The 13,907-nt window shown below is 52.0% G+C and overlaps 1 protein-coding gene across 2 annotated transcripts in view; it reads left to right on the top strand.

Moving 5' to 3' along the window:
* The first annotated feature begins 736 nt into the window (after window positions 1-736).
* Window positions 737-13,907, top strand: part of PIK3C2B (phosphatidylinositol-4-phosphate 3-kinase catalytic subunit type 2 beta) — a 65,974-nt gene continuing 52,803 nt past the window's right edge. For both annotated transcript variants that reach the window (XM_058701965.1, XM_058701966.1), the window contains exon 1: window positions 737-1,167. The gene's annotated coding sequence lies outside the window, so the exon portion shown is untranslated. The remainder of the gene's footprint in view (window positions 1,168-13,907) is intronic.

Genomic DNA, 13,907 nt, shown 5'->3' with positions numbered 1-13,907 from the left:
GCCAGAAAGGAAGGAGGGCCCTGGGGGAGAATGGGATACAAGTGTGAGGAAAATGTACTTTGAGATCAGGGATCATAGTTACTATGCCAAGCAAATGCAAGTGAGGAGCTGGCCAATTCTCGGTTTCTTTTGGGTGGAGTCTTTAGGAAAATTCTTCTAGAGACCACTGCTCAAAGAAAGGCACACGGAGTAAAAATGTTAAACATGACCTACTGAATTGAAAGAAGCGGGCTTTTTCCCTACCATAGTTGGGGTGGAGGCCGCTCTACCTCCCCCACCCCTACTAAGGGTTGCTACTCTCTGGGGTTCAGGTGGGACGACCCACTTGGGCGAACCGAAAACCCAACGAGGCTGAGCGCACAGCGCGGTGACAGCTCCCCCCTCCGCCGCCCTCAAGGTAGGGACTTTGGCGGGCGTCGCAATCCTGATAAAGATGGGGGCGGAGGGGGGATGTCCTCGAACCGCTAAGTGGTTCGTTTTCAGCCGAAGGACCTGGCGTGCATCCGACCCGGAGCAAAGGGGCCCCCGCAGGGAGAAGTAACGACTATCCGCAGAATCCTCCCCCGGGCGGGAAGCGGCGGCGCGGGCAGTCGGGTTCCCGAGCACAATCGGACGCCAGCGCGCAGCTCGCCCCCGCGCCCCCGCCGGGAGGGAAGGAGGGAGGGAGGGAGGCGGGAGGCGGGAGCGAGAGGTGGAGGGCGGTCAGGGTTCCGGGGCCCGCCCCGCCCTCGCGCTCGCCGCCGACTCGGCGCTGCGGGCTGGAGCGGGCGGCCGGGCGGCTGCCTGTCCAGGCCGGGGCTGGCCGCGCCTCGCGTCGCCGTGCAGTGCGCCGGGTCTCCGGGAGATGGCTTCTCCGCTCCCGCCCGCTGCTCCCGCTATTGTCTCGCCCGGGGTGGCCTGACTCTGCGGGCTCGCGCACGCTCGTGGCCCGGAGGGCTTCCCCCGCGCCCCCCGGAGCCGGTCCCGCGTCCTCCGCTGCCTCCCCGCCAGCCCCCGGCTCCCTCCTCCCCCCTCCCCCCCCCCCCCCACCCGGGCCGGCGCTCGTGGCTCGCGGAGAGGGGAGCGGCGCGCGCGGGCGCGGGGACGCCTGGAGCTGCGGGGCCGGCAGCCCACGTCGCCGAGCACGCGACACGTCGGGTCTCGCAGGGAAGCCCGCAGCGAGCACAGGTAGGACGCGCATCCGGCCGGGAGCCGCCGCCCGGGGTCTGCAGATTGCCCGCCGAGCCGAGGGAGCGGAGGTCAAGGGGCTCTCCCTCCAACATGGCAACAGCCGAGGTGCAACAATGGAAGGAGCCGCGGGTTCCCGGCGGCCGGCAGAGCTGCGGACGCGGTGGCAGCGAGAGCTCCGGTCGGCGGCGCCCTGCAGGTTGCCGGCTCCCTCCGCCACCCCGCCCCAGCAGTTTCGGGGTGTCTCGGGTCCCCGCTTCAAACCCCTTTCCCACCCCTTTCCTCTAAACACACTTCCTGCCCTCCAGCTGCACGGCGATCTGAAGCAACCAATGGTTTGGGGGTTTAAGATGAGAAATAAAAAGCAAAACCTGCCCCGGAGTGGGGGTGGTGGGGATGGTGCTTTCTGTTGCGGTGGGTGAAAAGTCAGCATGTAGCCGGGGGAATGTATACATTTTCTGGCCAGACGGATGGCCGACTTGGCTTCTCCCTTATAAGGGTACTGCAGCACCAGGAGAAGCTTGGGGGAGAGAGAGGGACCCTCAGGCCTGACTTTCCGGGCCCTCCGCGGAGGCGCTGCTCTCCTGGCTGGTACTTGTCTCTCATTTTCAGCTCCCGACAGCGGCGACTTTGATGTTGGGGAGTTATGGCAGCTGCAGGAAGCCCTGGGGACGCTGCCAAGCAGGGGTGGGGTAGGGTGGGGAGCCAAGGGGCTTGGCCAGCTCCTGGGTTGTGAGAAGAGGTTCCCGAATGTATGAGGTTAGTGCACACACCCTAATTGGCTGAGGGTGTGTGTGTGTGTGTGTGTGTGTGTGTGTGTGAAGAATCTGCCATTGCTCTTATTCCCCGGGCCAACCTTCTCTCCCTCTGTCCCCACCCCCTTTTGGGGTCTTTGTGGCTTCCCTGTCCCAGTCCCACCAGCCACGCCTGGAATGGAATCTCTATTGTCTCCTGCTGCCCTGATGTGTTGTTGTTGTTTTTTTTTTTTTTCCTTCTTCTCAATTCTGCTGGTGAATTTTGTACCCTGTGCTGGCTGGTCCCAGCATGGCACCAGATTCCTTAGCACACAGCTACCCCGGCTTCCAGAAGTGGGCCAACGCTGCCCCTCCTTCTTTCTCTAAACTACCTGACTGTCTGGGATGGGGCCAAGCAGATGTAAGCAATTTGCGCCGAATTCCAAGCCTGTATCAGTTGCTGAATGAAAACTTACTCCACTGCCGCACCAGGCCTTGGAAAGATATCGGAAGAGCCAGTGTTCCAGAGGGTGGCAAACCTGATCCCAGGTTACTCCTCCTCCCCCAGTTCCAGCTGTGCATCCTACAGCAGAGAGGTTAGGAGGCTACACAGTTACATCTCCTCCAGAGCCTGGCAGTCGCATCCGGGGTTGTGTCCATGGAAAAATTAAGTAGAGGCATATTTTATAGCTCTGCCTGGCAGCCAGCGTCCAAGGCGATGGTGGCTCCGAGCCGGAGCCCTGGACTGAGGCTGTGGCTGCTTCTCCTTTGGCCTTTGGGTGAGCTCAAGGTTTGATTTCCATGGCTCTGAGTTTACTGCTGAGTGTGCATGGGTGTGTGTGTGTCTGAATTTGATCAAGCTCTCAGCCCTGGCCAGAAGGGAGCTTGTGCGTTTCCCTCTCCCTGGAAGCTTCAGTGAGGGAGGCCCGTGGGTGTGCTGGATTTTCCCTGGGGTGCTCCCTCGGGATTGCCCAATGACCTGGAATTCTTCTGGTCTCTGCCATGACATAGTGGCCCTCTAGCAGGCACCCCACAGCCTTGTGGACCTTTGAACCCCTCTCATTGGTTTCCTCACCCCACCTGGGCCTGGCACTTTGCAGGTACCTCATGTGGATGGGCCTTCAGCCTGGACAGCCCTGCCGCAGCCAGCAGGGAGAAAAATGAGAGAACTCGGTTGCCTTTGGGGGGTTCGTGACTGGCCATAAACTTCAGGCTCCTCACGATGCTAGGATGTGAACTTGGACGTGACAGTGAGGAGTAGTGGAGAAAAGGGTGGGTGGCTTGGGGGTCAGGAGGCTTTCAGTCCTTGTGTGACTGACTTCCTAGCGCTGTGAGCATGGACAGCTTGTGAACCTAAGACTTAGTTTGCTTATCTGTAAAATGGGGAAAAAATAATACCCTGGGCTCACAAGGTTGTTTTAAGGGTGAAATACATTGCTTCCCGTGAACTGAATAAAATCATGTGTGCAGAAGCACTCTGAAAGCTGCAGAGTACTATAGCAATGTGCGTTATTCACTCTTGAGTTTAGCCTTGGTAACAACAAAGGAGGGAGAGCTGGTGGGGGTTGGGGAAGGAGTGGGAGAAAGGGATGGAATAGAGAATGTTCTAGGACATGGGAAGAGTGATCTGATGATACCAAGATAGCTATGTTTTGGGTTACTTCTCTTTTTTTGGAGGGGGGGGTTACTTTAAAAAGGGCAGGATGGGAGCTAGGAGAGAAGAAAAGGCTGCTTAATAATATTTGCAGGGAAGTGGGGAGACATATACCGCCCCCCACCCCAAAGGCTGGCTACTGTCCAAAGAGGAGTGCTGAGCTGGCAAATAATATAATAGCTAACGTTTACTGATGTCAGTCAGCTAGTTAATGACAGAGGAGGGATTTTAAGCAGGCTGTTTCACTCCAGACCCTGTGCTCATAACCTTGATGTCACTATCAGGGAGATGTTGGGTCTTGGGAGAATGGAAAGGGATTAGCAGAGTCACGGAATGCATTCACACTGGCTTCCCTTGGATTCGCATGCCCCTGACATGTCACCAGACTGGGACATACCTTAGACGATAAACTTCTCAAGGGCAAGGGCCCAGCATCGCATCTCCTTAATTCCCAGGTATTTGGGGGTCGAGGGTGAATTCCTTGGGGTTTCTACCTCACAGCCTTTCTCTGCTTTCTCATTTGTATCCCTACCTTCAGTGTAAGGAGAAGGCTGGGGATAATGAAGTCAAGCAATTTTGCTACCTTTTGGGCAACACTAATACCATTTGGGAATTGAGGTGCTCTGGGAAACTGAGGCAAATCTTTTGTTTTAGTATTTCTATATCTGCTTTATTTTGTGTCTTTTTTATTTAGGAAATTATTATTTTATTTAGGAATTTAGGAAATTATTATTATTTTATTTAGGCATTTAGGAAATTATTATTCTTGCATATCCTACGTATGACTTTTAGAATCGGAAAGGACTTTGGAGATCAATGCCCTGAGAAGTGACTCTCCCAAGATCATGCAGTTAGCGATGCTGGAACTTTACGTTTGCCCCACAGATCACAAGATGACCAATGACAGGACCTGCCTTTTGGCACCTTAGAGTTGTGTGCAGACGATTGGGAAATTCTCTTAGAACACTGGTCATGGAATTCACTCACCCCAAATTTCTATGTCGGTGAAAGAGATTAAGGACACAGAAGACACCATTTGTGCGTGGGGGCAGAGGCCTTCAGGTTCTGGAGAAGGAAGAGGAAAGAGGTTCTTGATATTCCTGAGGCAGAATGCAGAAGTTGTGACTGAAGGAATCTTGCAATTCACGCCTTCCTCTTTTGGGATACTTCCTGTAGGAAGTCTCATCCAGCAGAGGCTCCATGGCGTTTCAAAGAGGAGCCAAAGGTCATTTGTCTCTTGAGAAAATGTTTTCCTTTCACCAAAATGTTATGACTCCTGCCTCTCTTCCTTGCTGAAAACGCTGGTCAATTCTCTTCTTCCTGGACCTTTCTCTCGAGCCACCCCTAGTCACTGAGAGTCATCTCCTGGGTAATAGTTTTCTTCTCTGCGCTTCTTCCTGCCATGATTTGTGCATCCTATGCCTCTGCTCCTGAGGGTCCTGTCCTAATGGCTAGATTCCACTTTGTCTCCTCTCCTGTATTCTCCCCAGAGGGAGGTGGGTGTCCGAGATGAGAGCCGCTGTGCTCACATGGCCGGTTGCCCAGGTCCCATGCCTGGCTAAGCCAGGCCCACCAGGAGTTAACGCTATGGAGGCATCCTTTTCAGCCAAGTTCTTCTATCTCAGAGTAGTTGGTCCGCTTGGTAGCAAACCAGAAGACATAAGGGGAGGGGCAAAGGGGAAGGAACCAAGGAGATTCCATTTTCAGGAAATGCTACAGCTTACCTTGCTAGCGAGAAGAAATAGATATGAGCCTTTCTTGTCTTAGGTCGCAGGCTAATCTAGAATGTAGGTAGGTGTAATGATGGGGCTCTTCCAGGGTCGAGACCCCTCTTGAGAGCCCCCCTTTTCTGAAAGCAGGGCATCTGCCACATTCCTGATTCGCCCTGCTGTTACCCCTGCCTACAGGTAAATAAAGGAAGTTAAACTGACAAGGAGCACCTGTAAAGTGCACTTAATGCTGACCAAAACTGGAGAGATTGCAAATTGGGTATTATGGGAAGCTGGGAGAAGACATCTATATTATTTTCCCCAAGAATATTATGGCCAGGATTTCAGATTTCTGCTCTAGACCTTAAGAAGGCAGATTATTATTTTTTTTTAAATTTTTTTTAAATGTTTATTTATTTTTTTTTTTATTTTTTTTTTTTTTAATTTTTTTTTTTTCAACGTTTTTTATTTATTTTTGGGACAGAGAGAGACAGAGCATGAACGGGGGAGGGGCAGAGAGAGAGGGAGACACAGAATCGGAAACAGGCTCCAGGCTCCGAGCCATCAGCCCAGAGCCTGACGCGGGGCTCGAACTCACGGACCGCGAGATCGTGACCTGGCTGAAGTCGGACGCTTAACCGACTGCGCCACCCAGGCGCCCCAATGTTTATTTATTTTTGAGACAGAGAGAGACAGAGCAAGAACAGGGGAGGGTCAGAGAGAGAGGGAGACACAGAATCGGAAGCAGGCTCCAGGCTCTGAGCCATCAGCACAGAGCCCGACGCGGGGCTCAAACTCAAGGACCACGAGATCATGACCTGAGCCGAAGTCGGCCGCTTAACCGACTGAGCCACCCAGGCGCCCCAGATTATTATTTTTTTTTAAGTAAGAGAGAAGTTAGATGTAGTTCCCTGACAGGAGACTTTGAAACATAGAGTGGTTCCAAAGGGATAGCCAAGTCTCCCAAGTGCAATTTTGATGACGCTGTTGCAGACTGTTTCAGCAAGGAAGGTGAAAAGGAGCCACCTGAGCTCAAGTTCAAGTACCACGAGGCAAGAGCATATGATGAAGAATAACCACCGGCACTGAGTGTCCACCTGTAGCTATTTTTTGTTTTGGGGGGGTTTTTTGTTCTTGTTTTTAGTTTTTATTTTAATCCCTGTTAGTTAGCATACCGTTTTATATTAATGTCAGGTATTGTCCGCCTGTAGCTTCTCAAACGTTATCTGTACTTTCCCCTTCCCCTAACCTTGGAGAAAACCGCGATGATGAAATGGTCTCCTCCCCTTTCACCGATGTGCGACCTGAGGTTGCGGTTAGGTTTAGTTCAAATTAAGATTCCGAAACATGCCGAAGGTTGTAGGACTAGTTAGAGAAGAAGCAAAGTTTGAGTCCAGGTCAGGAAACTTCCAGCACCTGTGTTTCTTCCCTTGGTGCTCCCCTGAGGGGACCGCTGAGAAGAAGTGTCAGTGAGCCCCAAGTTCTGAATGAGACAGGGCTTCCCCAAGAGTCCGCTGACAGAGTCTGTTGACAACAGAAATGGTTGTTTTCAAAGCCATCTGTGGTGAAGCTATGGTCACAAAGGGAGATAAGTCAGAGAATGTTTAAAAAAGAACTCATTCATTCAGCAGATGTTTTTTGAGGGCTTACTAATAATGACTTTAGGTGCTTTCAGTGATGAGGACTGATAGCCTTCCAGAACTTACAGTTGAGTGGGGAATACAGACAAGTAAATGGGCTGTGTGTTGGGGGCGGGGTGGGGGTGAAGCATGGGATGCTTTGGAAACTCAGAAGTGGGACACTTGGGGTAGTCAGACGTCCTAGAAGAAATTAAATGTTAGTCAAGGGGCTCCTGGGTGGCTCAGTCGGTTAAGTGTCCGACTTCGGCTCAGGTCATGATCTCACGGTTCCTGAGTTCGAGCCCCGCATCGGGCCCTGTGCTGACAGCTCAGAGCCTGAAGCCTGCTTCTGATTCTGTGTCTCCCTCTCTCTCTGCCCCTCCTCTGCTCATGCTCTGTCTCTCTCTCTTTCAAAAATAAATAAAAACATTAAATGTTAGCAAGATCTGAACAATGAGTAGAAATTGGGGTGGGGGATGAAGTGAAAGGCAAAGGGGGTGAAGTGAAGGTACTTTAATCTGACCAGAACCATTGAAGGAGTTTACCTTTTATCTTTTATTCACAATGTACCTGATGTTCTCCTCAGTGCACAGCAGTGGAAGAAGACAGACATAGTCCCTGTCCTTCTGGAGTTTGTATTCTGGGAGAATTTAGTTCACTAAGGAATAAATTAAACCAAGCTTTTTTATTTTGCTGACAGGGATTCTATGCTGGTGTATCAGGGAATTCCTCATAGATAAACTCTGGCGGAACTTAGGGAAAGTTTGAGAAAGACTCTTGTGATAGTCCTATGGGTAACGTGGGGTGGAGGCAAGAGGTGGGTTAATTGATGGTTGGTTCCTTGTTCTCCGACAAAAACATCTTCAGTGCCTCTGTTCATTCATTCTTACATCTATTGATTCATCAACTGAAGGGCAGTATAAATTCAGTACGTACATACGAGTATGGCTTCGGACCCAGATTCCATGGGTTCAAAGCCTAGCTCCCCCTCATACTAGTTGTTTGACTTTGGGAAAGTTACTTGATTTCTCTGTGCTTCTGTTTTCCTCGTTTGTAAGATGGGGAAAATAATAGTATGGGGGGGTGGGGGGGGAACAAGCTGTGGTAAAAATGAAATGAGTTCATTAATGAACTATCTAGAATAGGGCCTGATAAATAGTAAGGGCTTAGAAAACGGTGGCGGTTACAATCACATTACCATCCTTCAGGCAAGTTTGTGCTGAACCCTAGGGACACAAACGTAAATTCAATATGGTCCATGACCTTGAGGTAACCACATTGTACTCCAGAAATTACAAGTGAATGCATGAGTTGCTTTATGGAATGGGGTAATCCTATAAACTCGGTATGAGGCAGTTGTCCATGGCTGCCCCAAGAGGTGGTATAATCTGCGGCAGCATTTCATAGAAGTATAGAAGCTAGGACAATAGCGTTTAATATTTTGGGGACTTCTAAACTCCAAGAATCTAATAAATGCAATGGGGTATCAACCCGGAAACGTAAACTACAATTTTGCCTTCCTCATCCAGAATCTCTGATTCTGTAGCAGGGAGGTGTTAAATATTCTCCTCTGGCTTGGTCTGACCACCCTCAGAACACGGTATTTAACAGCTCTGTCCCTAGTGTAAAACGCTGTGCTGAGCGTGGTGGGGAAGACAAGATAAATAAGAGGTAATTTTTGTTCTTAAGATTAATGGGCTTATGTCTGTGAAAGTGCTTTGTAACTATAAAGCACCCACCTGGATAAAAATTATTTTTATTCTAATCACTAGTAGGTATAACACAAAACACTAAATGCCGTGTATATTTAAATTTAAAAAAAATTTTTTTTTAACGTTTTATTTCTGAGAGAGACAGAGACAGAATGCGGGTGGGTTAGAGGCAGAAAGAGAGGGAGACACAGAATCCGAAGTAGGCTCCAGGCTCTGAGCTGTCAGCACAGAGCCCGACACAGGGCTTGAACTCATGAGCTGTGAGATCATGACCTGAGCCGAAGTCGGACGCTCAACCGACTGAGCCACCCAGGCACCCCTAAATTTTTTTTTAACATTTATTTTTTGAGAGACAGAGAGTGAGTGGGGGTGGGGCAGAGAGAGAGAGAAGGAGACACAGAATCGGAAGCAGGCTCCAGGCTCCAGGCTCCAAGCTGTCAGCACAGGGCCTGATGCGGGGCTCGAACCCACGGACTGCGAGATCATGACCTGAGCCGAAGTCTGACGCTCGTCCCACCAAGCCACCCAGGCGCCCCAATGCTGTGTATATTTAGAGATGTTCAAAAGAGAGCAAAAGTCACTTTCTGTCATAGGAGATGATAGAAGGCTCAAATACAAGGGCAGGTGTTTGTAGAGGGCAAGCCAGAGAGGATTCCAGAAGGCACTAGCGTGACCGAAGATTCATGGGAAAACTTGTGGCCCCACGGAATGCTTAATAACCATCAGTATTTGGGGGGCCTGCAGGGAACTGGGCTGGGGCTCAGTGTGGGGAGTCTTGAATGTCCAGTATGAAAGCAGGGAGACACAGAAACCTTTTCATCAGAAGGATGATATGAACAGAGCCATTGCTCCAGGGTTGTGGCCGTGGAGCAGATGCTTTAGGGGTCAGTGGGGAGACAGAGACGCTCAAGAGGTTGTTTCAATTGTTCGGATAAGAGAAAGAATAATAATCTTTGGTGCTAGGGCACCTAGGTGGCTCAGTCAGTTAAGCGTCTGACTTCGGCTCAGGCCATGATCTCATGGTTCGTGAGTTTGAGCCCCACATCAGGCTCCCTGCTGTCCGCACAGACCCTGCTTCAGATCCTCAGTCCCCCTTGCTCTCTGCCCTTCCCCTGCTCGTGCTCTTTTTCTCTCTCTCTCTCTCAAAAATAAACAAACATTAAACAAATAATTTTTCGTGCCTAATGGGTGCTTTCAGTAGGTTATTTAACTTGAGGAAAGTAATCGGAAGCTTGGAAAGGAATGGACCAGTCTGAGAGAGACTGGAACAGGAAGGCTGGGAGGTTTCCTTCCCTGGAAATAGACTGGTGGTGGCTCAGTCTGGAAAGAGCACTGGAGCGGGAGTCTGGGACCTGCCTCTACTTTCTAGTCCCACTTCTGTCACTGACTAGCTGTGTGACTCCAGACAAGGCATTTCTCCTTCTGGTCCTTGGTTCTTTCTCTCTCTCTCTCTTTATGTTTTTACTTGAGTGTAGGCGACACACAGTGTTATCTTGGTTTCAGGAATACGACTTCTCTGTATGTTACGCTGTGCTCACAAGAGCGGCTACCGTCTGTTACCGTGCGATGCTGGTGCAGTATCGTCTGCTAGATTCTCTGTGCTGTGCCTTTTATTCCTGTGACCTACTCATTCCATAACTGGAAGCCCGTATCCCCCACTCCCCTTCTCCCATTTTGACGCTCAGCCTTTGGTCCTCTTATCTGGAAAACGGTGCGTCGTCCTTTGGTTTCCTCTTGTTTATTATTTGCTTGCTTTTGAGGGGCTTGCGACGGTGAAGAAATGCTTTGGGGTGTCGGGGGAGAGGGTGGAGGCGTTGTACCAAGGTAATCACCAACGTCAGCTTGCCCGTTGGGTAAAATGTGACGTGCCTGGGTCCCATTCTGTGAGATAGGAAAAACGCTATGAGTTTTGGCCTGAAACAGTTTCCAGTTTAATTCCTGATTTTGTCGTTTGCTAGTTGTGTGACCTTGGTGGGGGGGGGGGGCAGTAAATTATTCAGTCCTTTTCCTCTTTTCCGCTTGCCTCATCCATTAAATAAGGATATTAATATCCACACGTAAGGATTGTTGTGAGAATTAAACAAGACAAAACCTCGCACAAAATGCCAGAGGAGAAAAGCAGGTGTATTTCTTTCCTCACTTGACCTTCCCCCACCACTCTGCCTGCCCCCCTCCCTTTCCCTTTCCCCTAAACAAAGTATGACACCTTCCCTCCAGGGAGGACTGGGGACGTATCCCTGGGGATACTAACTTGACAGACTTTGTGATGGTGTTTACATACATTGGACTGGCATTTCAGCAAGGTGCCTATGGAACCTTAGCCCTAATGGGCCTGCACCCACGGTCACACCCTGGCTACCCTTACCCAGCTGCCAGCAGTGTCACCTAATCCCTGCTGAGAATGGTGACTCCTGCTACCCTGGTGCCCTGAGTGAGGGTCACATGGGCAAGGCCCCCATAAAGACGGGGCTGGTGGGATGTTAATGAGCTACGCTGTGCCAGGCTGATCACCCCTCTGTCGAATGTCCCCTTTGCTCAGCGTAGACTGAGGCCCTGCTCTCCGGAGACCTCGGTCTCCCTTGGGACCTTCCTGTGCAGAGTGGGGCATGGGAGATGGGAGAAAGGCATCAGGCAGGTACAGAGCAACACCAAATTGTTGTGTCACACACGCACACAGCCTCAGAATGTTAAGGAGACACTGAAAGCAAAAGCAGGAGGAATTGGACGGATTGACCAGGGAAGGCTTCTGGGGCTCTTGAGTCAGAGTGGGAAGAGGAGAGAGAGAGAAAGTAGGAAAGAGGAAGGAGCCTCCAGCTGCACCCAGGGCTTTGGAGGCCCTAAGAGTCAACCGGGTGGGGAAATAGGGTATGGGGAGTCTATACCAGGCTGTGAGTGCTGATGGGTCCTTCTGAGGACTCTGGAACCTACCGCTGGGACAGGTCTGGGGGGGAGACCAGACAGATGTGGGGAGTCCTGGCTGGGATCTGGTACCACCGGACACTGCCTGCTGCCTCCTTCCCAGGCTGCCGTCTCTGTATCCCTTTCCCTGTGGTTTGGGGATTCTGAACACTGGGAGGCCATCTTGGAGAGGGTCTCAATCTTAGTTCCCACTTAGGGCCCAGCATCCTGAGTGGAGTTTCTCCTTTGACCGGGGTAAGCTAGCATCCTTAGTCTCCCTTGGGGGTCAGTGTCCTTGGCTGACCCTGAGCAGGATATCCTTCTCAGCTACTGAAGAAGGCCTGGGGGCCTCCTGGGTCAATCTTGGCCAACAATACCCAAGGCCTGGGTTAGGAGGGGTCAGTGACTTAGAGACCAAGCTGCCTGCTGGGCCTCACTGAGGGGGACATGAGTTCTGGACAAGGACAAGAGATGCCTAGGCCTCAGGAGCTGAGACCAGGGAGGCCATGAGGAGGCACAGCCACCATCAAGATCCACCCCGCCTACCTATTAATGGGTCATTCCTCCCAGGCCACTGGAAATTTCCCTTTCCACTTCCAGAATGGGTTGGGTTGGGCCCTCCTCTGCTCAGACTCTGCTTTTTTAGATGCAAATGTCCCTGGGTGGGACTAACACCTTGGCCTCTCACACCCCTGTGTAAATTAGTATCAGATGTTTGCTGGTGTTGTGTGTGTGTGTGTGTGTGTGTGTGTGTGTGTGTGTGTGTGTGTTTCTGGGCTGTAAGATGGGGGCTGCTTGAGAGCGGCACCCCTTTCCTTTCCTACCCTGGTCTGTGGGGACCTCAGGGCCTTTTCAATGCACCCTGAACTTAGGAAATAACTGAGTACCTCTGAGGCCTCCCAGAAGCTAGGTGGCCCTTGGGCGAAGGTCCCCCTGGGCTCAACTGCCTGGAGTCCCCTTCCCTTGCATTCTGGCTCCCTGGTCCCCTCCAGGCCTGCGAGCCTACCTCCAGTAGGCTGCAATGTGGATGCCGAAGGCCCAGAGCTGCTCCCTGGAGCAGAAAGGTCCTGTTTTCCTTTTTCTTCCGGGTTCACCCTTCCATCTATTTTCTCAGTTGTCTTTGCCAGGGACACTAAGATCATGACCTCTTGGTGTCTAAGTCCACTTCCCCAGGGAGCTGATGAGGGAGTGAGTGAGGTGGAGGGGATGTGCAGGGGAGAGGGGGGACCTGGAGGGTGGGAAGGTATGGGGGGTATGCAGGGGCAGATGTGGGTAATTGTGGAAGGTGTGGGGATTGTGCGAGGTACGCGGGGTACAGAGGCGTGTGTGCTTGGGGGAGGGGTATGGAGTATGCATGGAGAGTGGGGGGGGGTACCTGCAGGTGCGTGGGGGGAAGGTATGGGTGTGTGTAGGGTGGGGAGGGAGGAGGTGGAAGAGGTAGGTCTTGGGGGGTGAGGGGGTGTGCACAGGGAAGGGAGTGCGTGGTAGTAGCTACGTGTGGATGTGTGGGGGGACGTGGGGGAAGGTGTGGGGGTACATGCAGTTCATGTGATTACCAAGGCTGTAGGCCCCTGAGAATGACTAGTCTACCAGGGATTTTCTTGATCTGGGGAGTTAGCACGAACTGCAGATACTCTTTCTTACCAGATCACATGTCCAGGTTGCTGTTTTAGGGACTGCGGTGGCAGAGGAGCAGCAGGCAGGGCTTGCGTACTGTGTAGAGCCTTCCCACCGGGATAGAGGAGGGCAGCTTGCCCTGGGCCCGGTGGCATGGTATGGGGCCTGGTCTCCAGCTCCTCAGGTTCCCGAGGAAGACTGGCTCAGCCTTTTTCTGCTTGACTTCCTTTTGGCCTTCCTGCAAGCTGAGCAGGTGGCTCTCAGCCAATGGCAGCCCACCGCCCCCACAGCCTGTCCCTGCCCACTGGCTCCCTCACCCAGGCTTACGGGCAGCCGCCCCCAACCTTCCCACAGACCACATGGGGGCTGGGGCCCCACTTTCTGCACTCTGTGTGTGTGTGATCATTCTGGGGACCGGTCCTCCGAGTCCTTCTCATTCTCATCCTGGGGTTTGGTCCCAGGGGTGTACTTGTGGGGGCGGATAGCAAAGGGCTAGGGACAAGATTGTTCCTGAGTATTAGCACCCTATGGCCCCCCACATCGGGTCGGTGGCCCCTTCCCCACCCTGCCACAGATCCAGTATGCGTCCCTGGGGCAAAGTCGCTGACCCTTAGTGGGCCTCAGTCTGCTCATCTCTAATGGTCAAGGGGGCCCTGTTGTGGGGAGATCGCTTCCCTGATGTCTAAGGAAGTTGCTACCAGAAAACAACCAAAGGATTGTTAGAAGTGAATTAATTGGAGATGCTCCTTAAAAATCCAAGCTCTGATCTCCAGCAAAGATGTCCCTCTGGAGATAGT

This window comes from Neofelis nebulosa, chromosome 15 (genome assembly GCF_028018385.1).
Source record: "Neofelis nebulosa isolate mNeoNeb1 chromosome 15, mNeoNeb1.pri, whole genome shotgun sequence".
NCBI classification, from domain to species: domain Eukaryota; kingdom Metazoa; phylum Chordata; class Mammalia; order Carnivora; family Felidae; genus Neofelis; species Neofelis nebulosa.
This window is presented reverse-complemented; position numbering and strand designations above follow the sequence as displayed.